The sequence below is a fragment of the Humulus lupulus genome, chromosome 5 (assembly GCF_963169125.1).
Source record: "Humulus lupulus chromosome 5, drHumLupu1.1, whole genome shotgun sequence".
NCBI lineage: Eukaryota > Viridiplantae > Streptophyta > Magnoliopsida > Rosales > Cannabaceae > Humulus > Humulus lupulus.
In genome coordinates this window covers 112462464-112488020 of record NC_084797.1, presented here as the reverse complement: position 1 = coordinate 112488020, position 25557 = coordinate 112462464, and the positions used below count along the sequence as shown (strand labels likewise).

Sequence of the window (25557 nt, the reverse complement as noted above, 5' to 3'; positions counted from 1 at the left end):
CAAATTTTTACTTCGATTTTTTGCCCTAAATCTACAATCTCGACTACCAAACTGGCTCCTAACTCCTACGAAACATTACTTCACTACCCTATCAAACATCTATTAGTATACACTCCATCCCCATAACAGTTTCAGCCAAGAACATGCAAAAGTTCAAAGATAAAAATAAGTATGAAACAGTTTTGCATGGCAACTCAAACGTCTAAGAAGTTCATGAAACTTACTTAGATGAAAAACAAAGTTTGAACACGAAAGCTTCTGAGCGTCCAAATAAGAGTTCTTGGGAATTTATGGGCTCTGAAGATGAATTTCTTTGAAGTTCTTGGAGAGGAGATGGCAAGTGAAAAGTAAAAAGTAACAATGTCGATTTGAGGTATTACTTATAGTGGCTGCAACCCAATAAAAGAAGTAAATATGAATTACCTTTTTCAAAGTACGGGGAAGTGTAATGACCCTCAGAAAAGTTATTGGGAAACTGAAAAGACTTGATTGGACATGATTGATCACCTTTTTTCGAGAAAGCATGGGTGGCTCTGACAAATTTCATGGGGTATTCGAAGGGTCAGTTTCCTAAGTTTACTTATTGCTGGTCGCAATAAATAAACTTGGGCGAAAATGTTTACCCTAAAAACGACTATTGATGACGTGGCAGGGATTTCTCACACGTGGTTGACATGTGGCATAAGTGCTGTTCGGCTATCGACCAGAAGCACATCACTTCGTCAAGCTTAATTATAAGATACGACCAATCAGGTCGTATAGTTTGTTTTATTTACTTCTAAAATTGTAATCTTATAATAATTACATTGAATATTTCCTCATTATGACCTTGATACGCGGTTATTAAGGAAAGATATGGCCCGTTGGCCCATGTAACCCTCCTTGAGCCTATAAATATACATGAAATAGCTCAAGGAAAGGACTTTTGATCCTTGAATTTCTTTGCTAAGATAGAGAGAGAAAGAGAGCTATAGTGCAATTATCCATCATTTCATTGTATTTCTTCGAAGGTATGTGAAACTCAAGAACCCTAGTTCTTTGATCATAGCTTTGAGATTCAATATCAATAATAACACTAAGTGGACGTAGGTCATTACCATTCTTAGGGGCTGAACCACTATAAATCCTTGGTGTTTTCTTCTTTTCCATTGGATTATATTCTTAATTGTCGTTTTATCTTCTGTCGTATATTTGACTCCGTGTCATTGGCCAAATCGTGGGTCAACATTCTTGAATGGGTTTAAAACTAAATAAGGAACATTGATCCTTACAAATGTTTTTTTTTAAATTACCAAACTGCCCAAAATAATAATAATAAATTATGAAGTGTCATAATTAATCCGAGTATACTGTATGGATAATTACATTATTGGCTAACCATACTAGATTATATATTGGAGGGTGAAATCTTGCTGAGAGCAAAGGACTCCAAGTAAGTCAACTTCTATTGTGTGGCTGCCACATGAAACAGCTATTGTATTGTATGTTAGTATAGAGATAAATGCACATATATACACTGTCATAGAAAGTTTCTTAGAGACGTTAGTCTAGTTGGTGCTGATTCATAAAATATGAACGATAGATATCTGTCATATTCTAGACGGCTGATCCCCGTCACACTGCTTGATTTTATTTTTGTCCAGTTCATTTCCGCGATGAGTGGCCAAGAGGTGAGGATTTCTAGTTTAAACCTAGGGGCGCCAAAATGAATGGGACCTAGGGGCCCTCATGCTTACTTAATCAGTGAACGGTTAGAACCCGAGCAAGTGCTCTGATAAGTTATTCCTGGATAGTAGTCGTGAATATTGGCCATTCAGTGAGAGTGCCTAGAGATACTAGGGGTTGCCAAGTTTGAGTGAGGGTGAACACCCTAGGGGTAACTGCTCACCAGCACCACTGATTAACATAGAAGTCTCTGTAAACCCGTGTAACTTCGATTACACTCTTGGATAAGTAGTGATGCCCTAGGTAACTTGATGGTTACCCTTGGGAGGGATTTACTCCTGGATAAGTAGTGATGCCCTAGGTAACGCGATAGTTACCCTTGATGGGGATATTTATTGGCTAGATCTTAGTGTTGAGACTCGGTTCTCTCTTTCAGATTAGCATTTATGCTGAAGGGCGTGTTACGTCCGAATTGTAGAAAATTGTTGAGCATTGGTCTTGAATTATATTGTTATATATTATATCTGCTTGCTCTGGGATTTTCTGAATGCAGGGATTTATTGGTTTGTATGAAATAGTTGTGATATATTATATTTGCTTGCTCTGGGATTTTTCTGAGTGCAGGGATTTATCTGTTTATAGGAAATAGTTTGCCATTGGTTATCAGGCGTGACCATAAGTTTGCCAGGGCGCTTTTGCGTTCTTGAAATTGATTGCGTAGGGTCTGGATGGATCCGCAACCCTAATTTCAGTGAGCTATTGTTATCTGTGGACAGTAACTTGGTCAATGACCACCTGTCTTCTGCGCATGCTTTTGTTTTTAAAGTTGAACTTACTAAGCGTTTTCGCTTACCTAGTTGTTTCCTGTTGTAGATAAGAACAAGGACAAGGCAGAGTAGTGAGCGCTGGAGTCTACCTTGTGAATGTACATGTGGACCAACCTTTTTGGGAAGCCGTTTTGTTTTGGAAATGTTGTATTATTTTCATAAACTAGGCTCGTTTTACTATTCATAAAATATGTTTGTATTAAATGTTAAGTATGGCCATACAACTTTTTAAATTTTTTTTTTATACGGGTTTTTGAGACATTTTGTTAAATGAAAATATTTATATTTCAGCATTATCAAGTCTTGAAAATCTGGGTCATTACACATAGGGCCCCAGATTGACTCTATGGTCATCTATTCAGAGCAGCGGCCCAAGAATGATCCTATGATCATTTTTTTGTAATTGTATGCATGCATGAGTAGTTTACTACTGCTGGGCATGCTAGAAATGCAGCTGGAATATGTATTTACTGTTCATGCACATGTTTAAGTTTTCTTGCTAAGCCTTGGCTCACGGGTGCTATGTGGTGCATGTAAGGGGAAAGGGAAGCTGGATTGTATGTGCTGCAAGTTGGAGAGCTTCGGTCGTGGCGTGTACATATGTGACTGCTCGACCATTATGGCCGGGGTTATCTTAGAGGAACTAGGGTTGTATCCCTTATTTTGACGCTTACGTCGGCTGGTTGTAACTTTTGATCTGTAATAACTCTTTTAAACATGTGTTTATATTATTTTTGGATCCCATGTATGTACTAAACTTTTGAATGAAAATTCAACGTTCCCTTTTGACCAAAAATTTTAACCCTAACCCTTGTCACTAACCTTTGTTACACATTTATAACCAAAGGACTTGATTAGCAAGTCTAGAACTATTTAAAGTACACAGAGATGATCTTGGATTAGGATGATGTTACAATCACTCTCCTAATGGCCATGGTGATTAGGGTGTCCTGCCACTTCGCCACTTGTTTTGACACGTCATCAGCTATGTGGGCCAGCACGTGGCAATACTGAAATTGGGTATAACACAAGGTATGTTCGGATGTCAGGTGGTAATTACATATGAATCCTTATTTTCATGTTTGGTAAGATAATAAGTGTTAGGATTGATTAAAATAAAAATTCCAAGTGGCCTTATATAAGCTAGGTGTAAAACCCTAAATGGTTTCACACAATGAAGATGTGAAATTAAAATTTTTGTTGTAGATATTTAAACATTTTAATTTTTCATCCAAAGTGATACATTAAGGTATCTAAGGATACCCAAAGAATTTGCGAGGTGTTTAAGGTCACTTTTGAGAAGTTGAACCTGCTCATGTGGCGTTGCATCACCTCCCTAACATGTACGTATAGACACATGTTTTAATTTCCAAATGATGTGTTCAAAAATTATAATCCTATTAGTTGGACTTAATGACGGTGCCTACACTATAAAATAGTTCTCTTAGGTGGCGTTTGGTTGCAAAACAAAAATGGAATGGTAATAGTAATAGTAATAGTAATGGTAATAGGAATGGAATGGAATTTTGATTATTTTATTTGGCAGAGACATTGGAATGAGTAATGGAATGGCATGAACGTTATATTATTTTGAATAAAATACTAAAACTCTACTTTTGTAAAAGATTTTTTATAAATCAAATTATCATTATTTTTTAATGTTAGATTTTATTATAGATACCATTTTTTAATATATATGTATATATAATACTATATTTTATGTAGAATAAACACCTTTTTTTACTACAAAATTTATAAAATGCATTCTATTTAGTTTTAATTAATTTTATTTTTGATACCTCAATATTGAAATAAATATATATGGTAGTTTTTTTTAGATAATAAGATAGTTTAAGGCTTTTTCAATTTCAATCACACACTCAAAATGCACACCATGATATGGCATACATTTTTAACCACACATTAAATTAGTGGGGTCTCACCTTAATACACGTCAATGGTTGCAAAATATGTCACCTCATGATGTATATTTTAGGTGGGTAATATGAGTGCATGCCTAGCATTATTCATATGTAAAACTGATAATATTTAGTAATTAAATTGGCTGTGAGAATTAGAGTATAATTAGAGCATTTTAATTACCTACAATTACATGGTTATTGTGTAGTTATTAATTAAACAAACATGCTAAATCTAGTAATTACACTCCATTCCAATTAAAAAGTGGCATTCCAAACACTCTTAATAACAATAAAATAATATTATATAATAATTACAACTTAAGATAGATAGTATTTAATAATTGCACCAAATTCTATTTAGGGAATGTAAATGAGACACTTATCTCAAATTACATAATTAATGTATAATTAGTTCTTAAATCTATTAATTTCCTCAAATTAAAATCAATTTAAATAACAAAGTGACTTTCTAAACACATTTTTAATAATTACATGGTAAAATAATATTATATAATAGTTATTACTTAAAACTACGGCATTTAGTAATTACCCAATTAAACAAACATCTCAAATCCAGCAAGTTTAATTACCATCAATTTTTCATCATTATCATTAAAATGATTAATCTTGCATTTTGTTTTGTTTTGAAAAGTAGTGTAATTATAGTTTTTTTTAAATGGATAGTGTAATTATAATTAAATGATGAATCTCTACACATATGTATATGAAGTAAATAGGGGTGAAATATTCCAAAGTGGATCTGATATATAGAAGTGGTGGGTTGGGTTGGGTTGGGATAATAGTAGATGGGGATTGGTTAAAAGTATAGAGAGAGAGTTTCATCTTATGGATATCGAGCATCGAAATGGGGTGCACATCTCCAGGGGGCCATTTTGTATGTATGAGCATGTCTTGGTGCTTGATCATTAGTCAAGTCTTGCACCAAGTAACCTCAGGGGTAGGGAATGGAAGTTTTGTAATTATGCATATGTCTCCCAGACAAAAATCATATATGTTCCTAGGAAGACTTCATTTCCATAGAATGCTCCTTAGGGGGGTGGGGGGGGGGGGGTGACTTGGTGACTTAAGGAAGCACCATGGCCACCAGCAGATAGGGGCTTAAGTTCTGTACTCCCTTGCCCTATCAAGGCCTTATTTGAATAAAAGGATGCTTTGCCATATCCCTTTGTGTATGCTTTCTTTACGGTCTATGTGTTGCTTGTTTGTTGCCTTCGTTGGGCCATTGCGTGCCACTTGACTATGTTGTATGCTCTGATTGTTGTGTGGGATGTTGTCTCTGGATTGCTTGCCTCGTGCTTGCTCCCGCTTCATAATTTCCCTTACTTGTCTGAAACTTGTAACGTGGCTAACCATTGAGTTTGCTTGCCGCAGGTGTGAATTCTAGGCTGACTTGCTAGTTAAGAGCGCTAACAAGTGCCGCACGTTCCGTCAATTCGAGTATCGAAGTTGGTGACCCGTGACAGTTGGTATCAGAGCTAAGTTTGAGAAAGCTTGGTGACCCTGTAGGATGGTGAGCAATACTCAAAGGATTGAAGCGCTGGAGAGGCGCGTTGGAGAACTATATGGCCTGGACGAAAGAGTCAGGGATCTTAGCTCTGCCAGGCTAGAACCGGAGACGACTAATGCACTAAACTGCGTGGCTGTGTTGGAGCGGGATATGACCAATCTACTAGCTCGCATATTGTCAATCGAGCGGAGAGAAAACCTTTCAAGCACATCCAATACTCCTCCGAGAGAGGAATGTATTGAGGTAGTGGAACGAGCGGTGAAGGACCTACAAGAAGCATTAAATGACCTCGTAGAAAATTGTAGGGAGTCAGTTGAGGCAATGAAGGATGAAATGTTAGAGATGAACACCAAACTGAACCTCACCATGAGGGCAGTTGGGAATCAGCCTGCAACTGGACCCATTGGCATGGATTATGGGAGAGTAAAAGTCCTTGAGCCGAGGCCCTATGGGGGGGATAGAGACGCGAAGGACTTAGAGAACTTCCTCTTTAATATGGAGCATTACTTTAGAGCCGTGAGAGCTGAATCAGAGGATGGCAAGGTCACCATGGCAACGATGTACTTGTCTGCAGATGCCAAAGTGTGGTGGAGGACGAAATACGATGATATTCAAAATGGCAGATGCACCATAACAGCATGGGAAGATCTCAAGAGAGAGTTGAAGATGCAGTTTCTCCCTGAGAATGTTGCCTACATAGCTCGACGCCATTTTAGAGAGTTGAAGCACATCGGAACAATCCGAGAATACGTGAGGAAATTCTCTGGGTTGATGTTGGATATCAAGGACATGTCTGAAGTGGACAAACTCTTCGCATTCTTAGAAGGTCTGAAGCCTTGGGCAAAGCAAGAGCTCGAGAGACAACGAGTGGCTGACCTAGCCATTGCTCAAGCTGCTGCCGAACGACTAACTGATTACTCATCAGGGAACATTCAATCCAAGAAGATCAATCCGTGGACTAGTGGAAGTAATGTTGGGAGTAAAAATTTTGGGAAGTCTTGGCAAAGCAAGAGTGGGGGAGGAGAGAAAAGGAGTGTGGAGTCTAACTCTCCTAGCAAAGGTAGTAAACCCCCGTTCAAGAAGCCTCTTACATGTTGGATCTGTACTGGACCTCATAAGTCAACAGAGTGTCCTCACAGATCCAAGATGAGTGCCCTCCAGGCGACATTTGCTCAAGGAGAACAAACCAACGAAGAGGAGGAGGAGGAGTATACGCACATGGGTGCCCTCCAGATGCTGAATGCTCTCAAGAAACATGGTGTGAAAGTGAAGAAGACCTCCGGAAAGGGACTAATGTATGTGGATGCCCCTCTAAACAGGAAGATGGCCGGAAGTGTGATGATCGACACAGGCGCCACTCACCACTTCCTTTCGGAGATCGAAGCTAAACATTTGGGAATGAAATGGGAGAAGGACCATGGTCGCATGAAAGCTGTTAACTCAGAAGTCTTCGTGGCTAAAAAGGTGAACATGAAGATTGGCTCGTGGGAGGAGCAGACTGACTTGGTCGTCGTGCGAATGGACGACTTTGATGTGATATTGGGTATGGACTTCCTTACGGAAAAGGGAGCCATTCCCATCCCAGCTACGAGAAGCTTGCTCATAATGGGGGAGACACCTGCAGTGGTGCCTGCTAAAGTAGAGCAGCCCCCAGAAACCAAGCTGCTGTCAGCCTTACAATTGAAGAAGGGCGTGAGATGACAAGAGCCCACGTATATTATCCTACCCACAATATACGAGGATACTGTGGATGAAGTCATCCCACCAGAAATTCGAATGGTCTTGAAGAAGTATGGGGATGTTATGCCGGACCAACTCCCCAGAGCCTTACCACCTAGAAGAGGGATTGATCACCAGATTGAGCTGGTGCTGGGAGCCAAACCACCTGCAAAGGTGGCCTATAGAATGGCACCCCCCGAACTAGCAGAACTAAGGAAGCAGTTGAAGGATTTACTAGAGGCAGGCTTCATCAGACCATCGAAGGCACCATATGGTGCACCCGTGCTATTTCAGAAAAAGCACGATGGGAGCTTGAGACTATGTATTTATTATCGGGCTCTCAATAAGGTGACAGTGCGAAATACGTACCCCATCCCCTTGATCGCCGACTTATTCGACCAGTTGAGTGGAGAGAAATTCTTTAGGAAACTATACTTGAGATCAGGCTACTATCAAATGAGGATAGCAGAAGGGGATGAGCCGAAGACAACGTGTGTGACTCGATATGGAGCATATGAGTTCTGAGTCATTCCGTTTGGGTTGGCAAACGCACCAGCCACGTTCTGTACGTTGATGAACCAAGTTTTCCAGGAATACCTAGACAAGTTCGTGGTAGTCTACTTGGATGACATTGTGGTCTATAGCTCCACAATAGAAGAACATCAACGACACTTATCTCAAGTGTTTCAGAAATTGAGAGAGAACCAACTCTATGTGAAGCAAGAAAAGTGCTCCTTCGCACAAGAGAGAATCAAGTTCCTAGGCCAAATAGTAGAACATGGTCGGATCCACATGGATCTAGAGAAGGTGCGGGCCATTCAAGACTGGAAGGCCCCCACCAATTTGAAGGAATTACGCTCCTTCCTTGGTTTAGCCAACTATTATTGAAGATTTGTGGAGGGCTATTCAAGAAGGGCGACGCCCTTGACCGAGTTGTTGAAGAAGGGTGTAACTTGGATGTGGACCGATAGGTGTGTCAAAGCATTTAAGAGTCTGAAGGAAGCCATGATGCGAGATCCTGTCCTAGCCTTACCAGATGTTGGTAGGCCCTTTGAAGTGCAGACAGACGCGTCTAATTTTGCCTTGGGAGGAGTGCTTGTACAAGAAGGCCACCCCGTAGCTTATGAAAGCCGCAAACTCAAGGAGGTGGAGAGGCGGTACCCTGCACAAGAGAAGGAGCTTCTCGTAGTAATTCATTGTCTACGAGTGTGGAGGCACTACTTGTTGGGGTCAAAGTTTGTGGTGAAAACAGATAATGCCGCAGTGAGTCATTTCCTCACCCAGCCAAAGCTTACCCCTAAACAAGCACGATGGCAGGAGTTCATAGCAGAATTCGACTTTCATTTCGAACACAAGGCGGGCCGACTAAACCAAGCAGCTGATGCCCTAAGTCGTAAAGCTGAGTTAGCGGCTCTAAAATTGCTGGCAAATATGTCAGCTAGCATGGTGACCACTCCACTCCGAGAGAGCATTAAGGAGAACCTGGTGAAAGACCCGGTGGTGAAGACCATCATGAATCTCACAAAATAGGGGAAGACTCGCCAATTTTTGGTAGAAGACGATCTTTTGTGGGCCAAGGGTGGCCGCTTATATGTTCCAAAGACGGGAGATTTGCGAAGGACACTAATGAGTGAGTGTCACGACACCTTGTGGGCGGGTCATCCAAGGTGGCAGAGAACTCATGCCCTATTGAAGCAGGGGTACTACTGGCCACAAATGCGCGACGATATCGTGGAGTATACCAAAACCTGTCTCACCTGCCAGCAAGACAAAGTGGAGAGACACAAGACGCTAGGGTTGTTGGAACCTTTGTTAGTCCCAAGCCGACCATGGGAGAGTGTGTTGCTTGACTTCATTACTAGTTTACTGAAGACGAGAGACTAGAGTGCGATCTTAGTGATCGTAGACAAATTTTCAAAGTATGCATCCTTCATACCGGTGTTGAAATATTGATTGGCAGAAGAGACAGCGATACTTTTCTTCAAGTATGTAGTTAAGTATTGGGGAGTACCACAAAATATAGTTAGTGACCGTGATGGAAGATTCACAGGGACCTTTTGGTCGGAGTTATTCAACCTTTTGGGGTCACAACTAAATATTTCCTCGAGCTACCATCCTCAAACAGATGGACAAACTGAAAGATTCAATGGGATGCTGGAAGAGTACTTGCGGCATTTCGTCAGTGCCAACCAAAAGAATTGGCCGCAACTACTAGACATAGCTCAATTTTGTTTCAACTCTCAGAAGAGTTCTTCATCAAACAAGAGCGCTTTTGAAGTTGTTAACGGTCAGCAACCGCTATTACCCCACACAGTGGATGAGTATCGCGGAAGAAATCCAAGAGCCTTCAATTTCACGAAAGACTAGAAGAAAACCACTGAGATTGCCCGAGCCTACCTGGAGAAGGCATCAAAGAGAATGAAGAAGTGGGCAGATCAGAAGAGATGACCGCTGGAATTCAAAGCAGGTGACTTAGTGATGATCAAGTTGAGGCCTGAACAACTGAGATTCCGAGGGAATAAGGAGATCAGACTCGTCCGCAAATACGAGGGTTCTGTTACAGTCATCTCAAAAGTGGGCCTGACCTCCTACAAAGTCAGCTTACCAGAATGGATGAAGATATACCCGGTCTTGCACGTCAGCAACCTCAAACCGTATCACGAAGATCCAGAAGATCCAGCGCGCAACCAGTCTACTACAGAAGGAGTCAGCATCAAGCCACGAAGCAGCAGACAACCTGAAGAAATCCTAGCAGAGAGGACCGTGGTCGTGGACAGAAAGAATAAGAAAGAGTTTCTGGTGAAGTGGAAAGGGCTCGGAGATGAAGAAATTTGCTGGGAAAGAGCGGAGGACTTGCACAAGCATACACAGAAGATTGAAGATCAGCAAGGGGCAGGCTCGTCGAGGACGCCGAAGATTAAAGTGGGGGAGAGTGTGACGTGCTGCGTCATGGCACATCTCTAGGGGGGCATTTTGTATGTATGAGCATGCCTTGGTGCTTGATCATTAGTCAAGTCTTGCACCAAGTAACCTCAGGGGTAGGGAATGACAGTTTTGTAATTATGCATATGTCTCCCAGACAAAAATCATATATGTTCCTGGGAAGACTTCATTTCCTTAGAATGCTCCTTAGGGGGGGGGGGTGACCTGGTGACTTAAGGAAGCACCATGGCCACCAGTAGATAGGAGCTTAAGCTATGTACTCCCTTGCCCTATCAAGGCCTTATATGAATAAAACGATGCTTTGCCATGTCCCTTTGTGTATGCTTTCTTTACAGTCTATGTGTTGCTTGTTTGTTGCCTTTGTTGGGCCATTGCGTGCCACTTGACTGTGTTGTATGCTCTGATTGTTGTGTGGGATGTTGTCTCTGGATTGCTTGCCTCGTGCTTGCTCCCGCTTCATAATTGCCCTTACTTGTCTGAAACTTGTAACGTGGCTAACCATTGAGTTTGCTTGCCGCAGGTGTGAATTCTAGGCTGACTTGCTAGTTAAGAGCGCTAACAAGTGCCGCACATTCCGTCAATTCGAGTATCAAAGTTGGCAGCCCGTGACACTCTGCTCTCCCAATTCAATCGTCAATTCGTCGTATAGATTAGAATTTAGATGGCTGAGGGAAATGCCCAATAAAAGTATGTGAAGCTCACAAAGGATCAAGCTCCATTGGAGGATCTCACTCCTCGAGAGCTCAATCAGCCTATTGAAGTCCCTCATGTTTCTCTCTCTTTCTTTTTTTTTTTCTTCAAAACTTCATCAATGTCATTCATTTGTGGCTCATAAATTGCATATAACCACAATTTTTTGTTTCCCACTATTGTGTCGTGTTGAAATTCCAAAATCTTATTATTGGTTACGTTTCATTTTAATTCGTAATTTATTCAGAACAATTGGTTAATTAATTAGGATTACTGTGTTTGGATTTTTAAGAAAAAAGAGAAAGGAAAACAGAAAAGTGAGGCAAATTCAAAGTAGTTTGGGTGGATTTAGAATTAGGGTCTTTGTACAGGATTCATATGGAGAATGATATATTGGCTGGTTCTTATGATCATGTAAAAAAAAAAATACATGTTTTTTGAACTCGGCTTACGATTTTTGTGTAGCTTTCTGTTATGGATAGTTTGTTTGGTTCGTCATGCAGTTGGACGTTCATAGATGTGCAGAATGTGGGCAAGTTCTACCAGAAAGCTACCAACCTTCAGCTGATGAGGATTGGACAACTGGAATTTGTGGTTGTTTTGATGATACTCAGAGCTGTAAGACTCTCATTTACTTTCTCAATGTTTTTTTCTTCTTTGAATTCATCATTTGGCAAAACTGATTAATATTCTAATGTTTATATTAGATCACATTTGTAAAACCAAAGGTTACTCACTCCAGCAGTTTGAAAGGCCTTTTGAGTGAAAATGGGATGAGCATATCAGAAATATTATTGTTTTTTATTTTTTTAAGGCCAAAATTAATCACATCTGCAATTTTGGATAAGTTGTTGAAGCTTAAGACTAGAATATCTTTCATCTCCGTATATATATATATAGTTTTCCAGGTTACTGGACATCTAGAATCAGAGTGGGAAGAAAATATCATAAATGTTCTGTTCATGGCTTGTCTTTTAGTGTTGAGCTTCTTTTAAGACGATAAAATTGATGATGACTTGGTTATGAGATGGGTTTTTGTTTTAAGGATTAGGACGAAAATATCTTCTATGTATCACCTTCTCCTGGTCCTAGGTCATCTCCAGAATCTTTGTGTTTGTGTTGCAGACTGGACTGGCCTCTTCTGTCCTTGTGTCTTGTTTGGTTGTAATTTCGAAACACTGTGAGATGACATTCCTTGGACGATGCATGTGTTTGTCATGCCATTTGTGCTGAAGGTGGAATGGCAATTGCGGTAGCAATAGCCTTCCTTCATGGTATAGATCCGCATAATACTTCATTTCTCATTTGCAAGAGCCTGGTTTTTGCATGGTGGATGTGTGGCATCTTCACCGGTCTGTTTCGACAATCACTGCAGAAGAAATACCATCTTAAGGTGAACCTTTTTCATACATAAAAGGTAGAAATTTTTTTAAGGTTGTTGGGCATCATTGGTGCTTTTAACAACAAACAGATAGAGGCTATGAGATGCAATAATTTTTGTGGTGAGATTCAATTTATATTTGTGTGTAGTGTCGAATACTTATGGTGTCCTATTGCTTTATGACATATATATTAGATGCTCCCCTGTTGAATGCTTACTCGTTGTGTTGATTACTTGTAGAATTCACCTTGTGATCCATGCCTTGTGCATTGTTGTATGCATTGGTGTGCCCTTTGTCAAGAGCACAGGGAGATAAAGAATCATCTATCGGAAGGTGCTGCCTCACAGATTACCATGGTCAACCCCCCTCAACTTCAAGAGATGGAATCCAATGAAAACAATGACTCGGCACCTTTTGCACCATCAAAACAAGGTGAGCACACCAATATGGAGATGCACCCTTTGTAGGATTTGTGATTTTCCGTAGAGATTTGTTTTCCCCTTCTTTCATATGTCCATTTTATTTGGCTCTGGGAAGGATCATCAACCTCCGCGGCAACACGAAACTCTTTTTTTTTCTTTTTCAACAATGAGAATACACTCATTCCATTGAAGGGTAAAAAAGGGTGGGGATATACATAAGCAGTTGGGCTGTCGCAAATTTGCGCGGGGCGTTTTCAGTAGATAGAATGTTTTCAAAAGGGTCATTTTTGTTCTTTTTTACTTTTTGGCCTATAATAATTTAATTTATCAAAATCCTTGAATGATTTTATACATTGCCACATAAGCAGATCTCTTCATGATCAAATTATAGGATACAATGTATGACATGGCAGTGTCTTGTAGTGTCATTTCATAAAGAATAAACAAATAGTCATTGGATATGCGCCTCAAATCCTAAGCCCAGGCCTTTAATTTAGATTTTCTTGTTAATTTGGCTGCATCCTGAACCAAACTAAAGCTAATAAGATTCAAGTAATTAACATGTGTTACTTAGCACCGAGAAAATCCGTGTGGTGATTACAGTTTACATCATCTTAAAAGAATTAGATTGTAGTTTTAAACTGGTGACAAAGATGCAATGAAGTAAAAACCATCAAGTTTGATTCTCTCGGGTGCGTTTGAAAGTCACCTTATAATTATTTTATTGTAATTTGAGGTAATTATTAGATACCACATAATTTGAGGTAATTTTGTTTAACTAAATAATTCTACAATACCACATAACTGGTGTTCCAATTGCACGGTCTAATTCTCATGGCCCGCTAAGAATAGCTTATAATTACAACGGTGTAATTATTAAATACTATCAATTTTAAATAGTAATATTACATAATATTCTTTTATTCTGTAATCTATTTTGCGAAATATGACAATAGAAATTTATATGTAATTACACTTGTCCAAACATGTATTTTAAAATGAGGTTTTTTTTCATAAATATGGCTTTTTAGACAATATTGTTCAAAACTATGAGAATTAAACTTTCCATAATTTGTATGGAAAATTTTAATTAACAAAAACTTAGTTTGTGGGAAAACTAACTACATAGGACAATTGAAATTTAAACAAAAACACATTAGCACAAGCAGGGGTATACTGGTAATTAACAATACAATAGTCCTCTGCTAAAGCGTGAAAGTCGATCAAAACATTCTCCAAAGCCACGTTACTCTCTGCAATTGCTTCCATCACCAGCGCTTCCTTCTCCAACGATAGCTTTCTTCTCCGGCGACAACTCCTATCTCCGATAATATCCTCAACATTTGATCAACAATAACAATGTTTCGACCTCATCTCCTGCAAAAATACTTAATGAAAATCTGATCACTATGGCAAGAAAATTAGTGATTCTTTTCTCCTGAAATCAAATAAATTCCAACAATCTTCCAATCAATTTGGCTGCAATCTTTGCCATTTCTAGCGACCTGCATCTTTGGGATACAATCAAGAAACAAGGTTTGCAAAAATCGTCTCCTCTGTTAATTATATTCTATTGCCATTTTATTTTATTTCAAAACTATTAATTTCCTAAATCTTCTACATAAAACTATTTTGTTTGCATACAAATTCACAATTATAGATGAACTATTAGCTTGATTATAATGATAATGATCATGATCATGATGTGCTTTCTGAAAAACACAAACAATTTTTAAACTAAAAAATTGAAAAAATTTATTTAAACCTACTCATATATGAACGTTGATTGACCAAAAATAGACAAAAAAACAAGAACTTTGAAAATTTAGATTCTAATTTGTCTTTTCAATAAAAAAAATCATTTGAAATTGGTGTGAATTTTAATTCCCAGAACATTCATTAACAAAAGGGTAACCATTTACCTTGAAAAATAGTCAATATATTCAACTAAGTGTTTCAGTAGGGTATATGATTATAGATTAAGGTAACCAGTTACCTTCCCCATTTACAACCAACTAACTTCTTAAAAAATTACCAAATTTTGCAGGTATGGATAATACTACTTCTTTGGTTCAATTTGAAGGCAAGTGGAATGAAAACAACGAGTACTAAGGGTACACAATGAGTGGGATATTAACTCCACCAAATTGTTCACTTGACAACTTGGTGAATTTGATAAAAAAAAAAGAGATAAAGGAAACAATGGCACCTATTGAAGTTTCTTATCAAGTAGCCAAAGGAACACCATAAATGAAGGTTGAAACAGACAATTTAGTGTTGTTCTACATGGAAATAATGAAAAAAAATTGCTGCAAAAATAATAGACTTACCATTGTGTGTCACTATAGTTCAAGAATCATGCAATGAAAATAACCTTCTTCTATTAGAAAATTAGAAAGCTACAGCACAAGAAATGGAGGTGGGGACATTATTAATGCAAGCAAACAAGGCTTCCATCAATGAACAAATTTTACATGAAGAAGGAATGTAGCTGATTTCATAATTGAAGACAATACAAAAAGAAAAAAGAAGTTGGAGGAAATCCAAATAATAATATGTGATTACAGAGTCAACACAATAGAGCAAAGAAAAATTTACAAGGACAAGAACACAATCAAATCAGCTCTTAGCTTCTATGCCATGCTGCATAACTTCCAGTTCAAAATAAAAAGATCAGAACCGAGAGAGTACTTGGTTACCTGCGCAGATGACACATGCAGCTGGTTTGTGAGAGCATCTAAGTACAGGGATCAATATTTATTTAGGTACGAAAATGCATTCCAAATCACACTAGCTCTATTGAAATTGTTATGGAGGACCATAGGCAAGCAAAAAGCATCGTAATTGGTGAGTTAATAAAGAATAAGTAAAAATCAATCAAAAGAAATTACACTCCAAATGACATCATGAATGACATGAATGATGACCTAGGAGTAACGATGGGATACACAAAAACATGGAGATAGGGAGAGAAAGCTTTGCGTCTAGTAAGAGGGAACCCGATGATTCATATCAAAAGTTGCCAATGTATATTTACATGTTGAAGCAAGCAAATCCAGGAACAACAACACACCTACTCGCAAACAAGGAAGATAGATTCAAATACCTATACATAGCTTTCTCTAACTCCATCAAGGGTTGGAGATACCTGAGGTCTATAATTGTTGTTGATGGAACTTTCTTGAAAAATGCACATGGTGGTACCCTATTTTCAACATCAACGTTAGATTCAAACAAAAACATTTTTGTCTTGGCTATTGGAATAGCAGACTCAGAAAATGATAACTCATGGGTTTGGTTCTTCTCCAAATTGAGAGACACCTATGGAGAACCCGAAGGTATGATAGCTTCAATTATATATTCTTGTTTACATAGAAAAAGGATCTGGTTATCCAAACCAAATACAAAGATACATGCTATATCTTTTAGTATCTGATTAAAGTAACTGATTACCTTCACCAAAAATAAAAATAAAAAGGAATACTGATATGATTGGTTAAATATAAATGATAAGTGCTAAATTACAAGCATGGTATAAACACTTAGTAAGATTCACATAATGACGATGTGAAATTTGAGCTTCAATTGTAGGCACTTATAAAAGGAAAAAAGTGATACATAAGAGTATCTAAGGGTTTCCAAAAAATTTGGTGGCATTTAGAGCATTTTTGGGACCTTTGGAAGAGTCCAAAGTCAGAGAGGGTGGCGCTATGTCGCCACCCAAGGGTGAGACGTTGCCTGAAAGCTAGGGTTTCTTGACACATCTCCTTCATGCAGGTGACACATCGCCTATTGTATTACATGAAATATCGTAAATGCTCATAATGATGTGTTTTCAAGTCTAATTCTATTGGTTAGACATAATGACAGTGCCTACTCTATATAAGAGCCAAAAATAGTGTTTTGGAAGACTTGATAACTCTCTCTAATCTCTCTCAACCCCCCCTCTCTCTCTCTCTAGCTCCAAGAATCTCTAGTTTTCTCCAAGAACTCTCCAATAAAGTTCTTGACTTTGAGAGTTGAAGGTTTGTTCAATCTCAATCCTTATTTCCTCAAGAGAAGGCCTCAAGCATCAATGGTGGCTGGGAAATAGTGTATTAGGGCAGTGTTTTGCAATGTGTATAAGCCTTGGTTTGTGTTTGGTTTGCTGAAAGTGGTTGTTTTCCTTATCATCTATATACAACCTTTATGTTCACCAAATGGATGTCAATATGGCACTCCTAAATGGGGATCTCGAGGAGGAGTTCTATATGGAACGAACAGAAGGTTTTGTTCTTCAAGAAAATGAACATAAAGTGTGTACCCTTGTCAAATCATGATATGGTTTGAAACAAGCTCCAAAACAATGGCATGAGAAGTTTGATAAATTCATTGTTTCTAATGGATTTAGACACAACAATGCAGACAAGTGCTTATAGTCTAAGACTTGTGGTGACTATGTCATACTTGTGTGTCTATATGTAGATGATATGTTGATTGCACAAGAGCAGATATTGCATATGCGGTTAGTAAACTTAGTAGGTTTACTAGCAATCCAAGTATCAAGAATTATAAAGTTATTGAGAGAATTCTTGGTTATCTTAAGGGTACCAAAGAGTATAGTCTTCACTATACATATTTTCCAATGATACTTGAAGGATATTCCAATGCTAATTGGATATCGGGTGTTGGAGATAATCTCTCCACCACCAGTTGGGTGTTTACTCTCTGAGGAGGTGCAATCTCATGGGGCTCCAAGAAGCAAACGTGTATATCACACTCAACCATGGAAGCGGAGTTTATAGCTTTAGCGGCAACTGGCAAAGAGGCCGAGTGGCTTAGGAATCTCATAATGGATATTCCTTTAACCTCAGATATGGTATCAACAATTTCAATACATTGTGATAGCCAATCCGCACTTGCTAGAGCATATAATAGGGTGTATAATGGAAAGTCTAGACACATTATTCTAAGACATGAATATGTGAGACAATTGATTCAAGGTTGAATCATATCGATCTCATATGTTAAGACAAGTGAGAACTTAGTGGATCCATTTACAAAACCTCTTGTGATAAGGTTAGTAAGTTCTACTTCAAAAGGGATGAGATTGAAACTCCTAGAACAATAGATTCACCAATGATGGAAGCCCAACTCTCAACTTGTACAAATCAAGGGAAAGAATTCAATGGGTAAGAACAAGTCATTGATAAGTGAATAGTTTCAACACTAAAATTTATGATGAGTTCCATCTGAGATGGTTAGTGTTGGTTGTTACCGAGTTAGGGTTAAGCTTAGGGCTTTTAATGAAGTTCAGTTGAGTGTAACAAGTATCTATAAAGGTAGCAAATTTTTTGTAAGAACTTCACCTATGTGGACTTAGAGGTGGTGCCACCTCTCATGGGAGTTGGAGTTTCTCCTCGGAAAGTCCATGAAGAGATGAGCACATGGTCATGATAGTGTTAAGCGAGACAGTGGGAAAACAAAAGATATGGTGGAGGTGTGTGAGGTATCACCGGTTTTATCATATGGAATACTTGGTTCAAGCTTTAAGCAACCAATGATTTCGATAAGACTTTGTGGTATTTTTACTAAGACAAAGTTCAAACTGAAAGGCACTTTATTTTATACACCAAAATTATTTAAGCCAGAGAGTGAGGCTTTTATTTAACCAAGTGGGGGGATTTTTATGATTGGTTAAATACAAATGATAAGTGTTAAATTACAAGCAAGGTATAAACACTCAGTAAAATTTACATAATGAAGATGTAAAATTTGAGCTTCAATTGTAGGCACTTATAAAATGCAAATTTGGGTCCAAAGTGATGCATGAGAGTATCTGAGGGTTCCCAAAAAGTTTGATGGCATTTAGAGCATTTTTTAAACCTTTGGAAGTGTCCAAAGTAAGAAAGGGTGGCGATAGATCGCCACCCAAGAGGCGAGACATCGCCTGAAAGATAGGGTTTTAAGAATCCCTAACAAGCGATGCATCGCCTACATGTAGGCGACTCGTCGCCTACTGTATTACATGAAATATCGTAAATGTTCATAATGACGTGTTTTTCAAGTCTAATCTTATTGGTTAGACATAATCACAGTGGCTACTCTATATAAGGGTCAAAAACAGTGTTTTGGAAGACTTTATCACTCTCTCCAATGTCTCTCTACCCTTTCTCTCTCTCTAGCTCCAAGAATCTCTAGTTTTCTCCAAGAACTCTCCAAGATAGTGCTTGACTTAGAGAGTTGATGGCTTGTTCAATCTCAATCCTCATTTCCTTGAGAGAAGGCGTCAAGCATCAATGGTGGTTAGGAAATAGAGTATTAGGACCATTTTTTGCAACATGTACAAGCCTTGGTTTGTGTTTGGTTTGCTCAAAGGATTTTCTCAAAGTGGTGGTCTTTGATAACTCTATATTTTAGAGTTATTAATTGAGCTTTTGGACTTAAAAAGTTAGGTGAAATAGAGTGTTTGTGCTGTTATTGTGTGGTTTTAGTCACTTTGTCTCTTAACTTTGTTTGTGTAATTTGTTTTAATTAATGATAACTCTTGTGGAAAATAATGGAATTATGTTCTAAAAATGTGGTATCTATTTTGAAGGCATAGCAAGACGGTGCTTGGAAAGCTTAGTGAAGCATGTGTAAGGAAATCATATTAGAGCTGAAATTCTGACAATTGTTGCAACATCAGTCAACTTTACTGGAGCAAAGTGTGGGCAGTCAGCAACATAAAGTCTGCACACTTGGCATGTACTTAGATGAGGTGGAAAGGAGCTGCAAAATTCTGAAAAGGAACAGAATGTTGTCCCCCACGTGTAGAGAGAGAAGGAGAGGGTTTATACCCTTTGTGAGCCCAAAAAAAGACATTTTCTTCTTCACCCAAGAAAATAGAGAAAAAGGAAGAGAACCAGCCACCCAAGCTCCATTGAAGGGGTCTTCTCTGAATTTCTTTGAGTTGAATCATCAAGAAGAGAAGAGGAAGGAGAAGGAAGCTAGAAGAAGAATAGTATTAAGAGTTAGAAGACAAGAAGAGAATATATCTATCAATTTGGCTTGTTTTTCTAAACTCAACTTTCATATAAATTTATTTTATTTTTCTTTCTTGCTAGAACTCTTGAGATAATGCTGAATATTTATTGTGGTGACTTGGTTATTTTTACTATGACTTAAATTATTTGTGTTAGGGATATTGATGAACCCTAATTTGCAATTGCCCCCAAATTGTTGACTGTTTTATGAAATTTTTCTCTTGTTCAATTGAGCTATTTTTATTGTGCAAATCTCTCGCTTGAGAATCAACTTATGTGAGAGACAAGCCAGTTTTAATTCCAGAAGGGTAAAAATTAGTTGAGATGCTTGATTGATGCATGTTGATACTTTTGTATTGATTAGTGAATAACTTAGGAATATTTTATTCACCTTGCAAACTTGAAGGATTGATGCTGGGAATTATGTTCTTGAAATTAAATTTAGCATAGGAATATGTGAATCTAATTGATGGAATTTTAACATGAGCATTTGGAAAAATGGCATGTGCATTAAATTAGAAATCCTAGTTACAAGAGAACTTTGCTATGAACTTTGTTGCAACATCAGAGGCAAAACTACAAATTAGGGGGATTTGATATGCCTAACTTTTATCATCATAGTAATCACAAATTGTCATTTTCCAGCTTTATTGTTGAACGCCTAAATTAATTATCTTGTTTAGTTCTTTTTGTTCTTTAGTGTAATTGATTAAGTTATAAAAAAAAAGGATAGTGAATTGTACCCCAAATTGTTTGATGATGATTTTTACAATATTTGTTTGGCAATCCTTGGGGAGACGATAAAAATTACTTTCATTATATTACTTGTTCAACGATTGTGTACACTTGCACACACTTAGGAAAATCTGCAACAAGTTTTTGGCGCCGTTGCCGGGGATTGCTTAAAGTCAATTATTGTAAAGTTGATTATCTTGCAATTTGGTTTAATTTTTCTTTCTTTTGTGCTAACTTGGCTGATTCTCATGCAATTTCAGGTTTATACAGTGTATGAACGAGAATCAAGACCCTGAACTACTTCCCATTGATCTAGAAATTGAGCGCACTTTTAGAAGAAGGCGAAGAATACAAAAGTCAAAAAGGGAAGTAGTAGTGATGGTTGCTGAGCAAGGGGCTCAATAGGGAGCCACCCAGATGGCAGATCCTCTACCAGGAGTCGCTCATGATCCACCAGTAAATACAGCAGGAGTTGCTCAAGGGGAAGTAGCTGCCAACAATGGGCAAAATGCAGTTATTGTGGCTGATGACAGAGACCCTGCTATCAGGCAATATGCTCTCCCCCTCTTCAATGAGCTCAATCTAGGCATCATCAGACCAGAAATTCAGGCAGCATAATTTGAATTGAAGCCAGTCATGTTCTAGATGCTTCAAACTGTGGGCCAATTTAGTGGGATGCCAACCGAGGATCCTCACGTTCACCTTCGCTTGTTCATTGAAGTAAATGACTCTTTCAAACTCCCGGAGTGATAGAGGATACATTAAGGATAAATTTGTTCCCATATTCCTTGAGAGATAGAGCCAGAGCTTGGTTGAACTCTTTGCCATCTGATTCTGTGAGTACTTGGCAAGAGTTGGCTGAGCGGTTTTTGATGAAGTATTTTCCCCCCACTAAAAATGCCAAGCTCCGCAATGAGATTACTTCATTTCAACAACTTGAGGAAGAATCCTTATATGAGGCATGGGAGCGGTTTAAGGAGTTGCTGCGCAAATGCCCTCACCATGTCATTCCTCATTGCATCCAGAAGGAGACCTTCTATAACGGTCTCAATGCTCATACTAGGATGGTGGTCGATGCTTCAGCGAACGGGGCTCTTCTTGCTAAGTCCTATAATGAGGCATATGAAATACTTGAGAGGATATCCAACAACAACTATCAGTGGCCCACTTCTAGATTGTCTACAGGTAGAAAGGTGGCTGGTATTCATGATGTAGATGCCATCACTTCTTTGTCGCCCAAGTGTCTTCTATTTCTAATATGCTCAAGACAATGAATATGGGGATGAATCAATCAATGGGACAGCCTATGGGGATACAAATGGGGAAAATGGAGAGCATTTCTTGTGTGTATTGTGGCGAGGGTCATACTTTTGATAACTGTCCTTCTAATCCGGCAGCTGTATGTTATATGGGGAACCAAAATAGGAAGGGCCCTTATTCTAATTCCTACAACCCATCATGGAGGCAACACCCTAATTTTTCATGGAGTAATCAAGGAGCTGGCCCTAGTAATCCTTCAATGCCTCCACGACCAAATTTTCCACCGGGTTACCCCCCTCAAGCTGCACAACAAAGACCGCAACAACAGACAATGCAATCTAGCTCTCTTGAGAGCATGTTGAAGGAATATATAGTGAATAATGAAGCCATGATTCAGAGCCAAGCGACTTCATTGAGGAACTTAGAAAATCAAGTTGGGCAACTAGCTAATGAACTTAGAAATAGACCCCACGGTACACTGCCAAGTGATACCGAGAATCCAAGGAGTATGGGGAAGGAACATTGTCAAGCTGTCACTTTGAGGAATGGAAAGGAGTTGGAGAAGGACAAGACCGAATCTGGGCATGAGGGTGAGCCCTCTTCAATCCAAATAAATGAGGAGTTCCAAAAAGATGCTGAACTTCCTAGTGCACAAAAATCTGCCTCTGCCCAGGATACTGCAGGGATACCGCAGCATTGTCAACCAGCAAGCTCAATTTCAAAGAAACCACCTCCATTTCCTCAACGTTTTCAGAAGCAAAAGTTGGATTCTCAATTGAAGAAGTTTCTAGACATGTTGAAGCAGTTGCATATCAACATCCCACTGGTAGAGGCACTTGAGCAAATGCCTAACTATGTAAAATTCATGAAAGATATTCTTACAAGGAAGAGAAGGTTAGGAGAATTTGAGACAGTGGCTCTTACCAAGGAATGTAGCTCATTCTTGCAAAACAAGCTGCCACCGAAGATGAAAGATCCTGGGAGTTTCACCATTCCATGTACCATTGGTAATTCTTATTGTGGCATGGCATTATGTGACTTGGGTGCTAGTATAAATCTGATGCCTATGTCTGTGTATAGACAATTGGGGATTGGTGAGGTCTGACCTACAACAGTGACTCTACAACTTGCAGATAGATCTCTTGCTTATCCAGATGGGAAGATTGAGGATGTCTTGGTAAAAGTTGATAAGTTCATTTTCCCAGTTGATTTCATTGTGTTGGATTATGAGGCAGACAGGGAGGTACCAATCATTCTAGGGAGGCCTTTTCTAGCTACTGGTAGAACTTTGATTGATGTGCAGAAGGGTGAACTTATTATGAGGGTTCAAAATGAGCAGGTGACTTTCAATGTTTTCAAGGCTATGAGATTTCCAGATGAGGTCGAAGAGTGTTCTGTGGTTTCAGTGGTAGATTCTTTGGCTTCAAAGGAATTAGAAAACAATTTTGATGATCCTCTAGAGAGACTCTTGATGTTTGATTCACATGCAGAGGATGAGGATGAATACTTGGCTTGGCTAGAAGCTAGCTCACAAGGATTGCATACAAAAAAGCATTTTGAATCTTTGGAGCTCTCCTCAAGGTCTTTCGCAACCCCTAAACCATCAGTGGAAGAGCCTCCAGAGTTGGAATTAAAAGCTTTACCCTCACACTTAAGATATGCTTATTTGGGTAAGTCTTCCACCTTACCTGTGATTGTTTCAGCTGAGTTAAGTATGGAGCAAGAAGAAAAGTTGCTGGATGTATTGAGGAAGTTCAAGAAGGCCATTGGGTGGACCATTGCAGACATAAAGGGCATTAGTCCTTCTCTATGCATGCATAAGATTCTGTTAGAAAACAATGAAAAAGGGTCTATTGAAGGGCAAAGAAGACTAAATCCTATCATGAAAGAAGTGGTGAAAATGGAGATTATCAAGTGGCTCTATGCAGGTATTATTTATCCCATCTCTGACAGCTCATGGGTCAGTCCTGTCCAGTGTGTACCCAAGAAAGGTGGGATTACAGTAGTGGAAAATGAAGACAATGAGCTGATTCCTACTAGAACCGTGACAGGGTGGCGAATTTGCATGGACTATAGAAAACTGAACAAGGCTACTCGAAAAGATCACTTCCCTCTTCCCTTCATTGAGCAGATGTTAGACAGACTTGCAGGGAGAGAGTACTATTGTTTTCTAGATGGATACTCTGGTTACAATCAGATTGCAATCACTCCAGAGGATCAGCACAAGACAACTTTCACTTGTCCCTACGGTACTTTCGCATTTCGAAGGATGCCTTTTGGTCTATGTAACACACCTTCCACATTTCAGAGATGTATGATGGCTATTTTCACTGACATGGTGGAGCAGTTCCTAGAGGTATTCATGGATGATTTCTCTGTTTTCAGTGATTCATATGACGATTGCTTGAGCAACTTGGCCAAGGTTTTGCAAAGATGTGAAGAAACAAACCTTGTTCTTAATTGGGAAAAATTCCATTTTATGGTTAAGGAAGGTATTGTTTTGGGCCACAAGATATCAAGGCAAGGAATTGAAGTTGACCGAGCTAAGATTGAAGTTATTGAGAAGCTCCCTCCTCCTACTTCGGTGAAGCTTATTAGAAGTTTTCTTGGGCATGCTGGATTCTATAGGCGATTCATAAAAGATTTCTCCAAGGTCTCTAAGCCTCTCTGCAACCTATTGGAGAAAGAGGCGCCATTCCACTTTGATGAAGCATGTTTGAAAGCCTTTGAAGAGTTGAAAGAGAGATTGATTTTAGCACCAATAATTGTAGCTCCAGATTGGGACTTGCCTTTTGAATTAATGTGTGACGCTAGCGACTATGCAGTGGGAGTTGTTATGGGGCAGCGAAGAAGCAAGATATTTCACTCCAATAATTATGCTAGCCGCACTTTGACAGGTGCTCAACTTAATTATACAGTGACGGAAAAGGAACTCTTGGCTATTGTCTTTGCCTTTGACAAGTTCCGGGCTTATTTGGTGGGGACCAAAGTAATAGTCTACACAGATCACTCCGCTATAAAGTACTTGATTGAGAAAAAGGATGCCAAGCCTCGTTTAATTAGATGGGTGCTTTTACTTCAAGAGTTTGATGTGGAAATTCAAGATAGGAAGGGAGTCGAGAATCAAGTGGCGGATCATTTGTCAAGAGTGGAAGGTGAAAAAGGATCCAGTGTTCTAGTGCCCATCAAAGAGACATTTCCAGATGAGCAATTGTTTGAGGTCAACCACTCTCATGTTGTTCCTTGGTTTGCGGATTTTGCGAATTACTTGGTTAGTGGATTGTTGCCTTCGGATTTGACAAGCCAACAAAAGAAGAAGTTTTTGCGTGACGTGAGGCATTATTTTTGGGAGGAGCCATTCTTGTTCAAACAATGTGCCGACCACATGATTAGGAGGTGTGTTTCCGAGCAAGAGATGGAGGATATCCTACATCATTGTCACTCTTCACCTTGTGGTGGT

General features: G+C 39.0%; 1 non-coding gene and 1 pseudogene across 1 annotated transcript; one reads left to right on the top strand and one right to left on the bottom strand.

Annotated features, from left to right (window-relative positions):
- The first annotated feature begins 11265 nt into the window (after positions 1–11265).
- Positions 11266–13143, top strand: LOC133780553 (cell number regulator 6-like; annotated as a pseudogene).
- Positions 13144–21739: 8596 nt separating this feature from the next.
- On the bottom strand, positions 21740–21846 carry LOC133780857 (small nucleolar RNA R71). The gene has a single exon (XR_009869666.1). It is a non-coding gene; the product is annotated as a small nucleolar RNA R71 (small nucleolar RNA).
- Positions 21847–25557: the final 3711 nt, after the last annotated feature.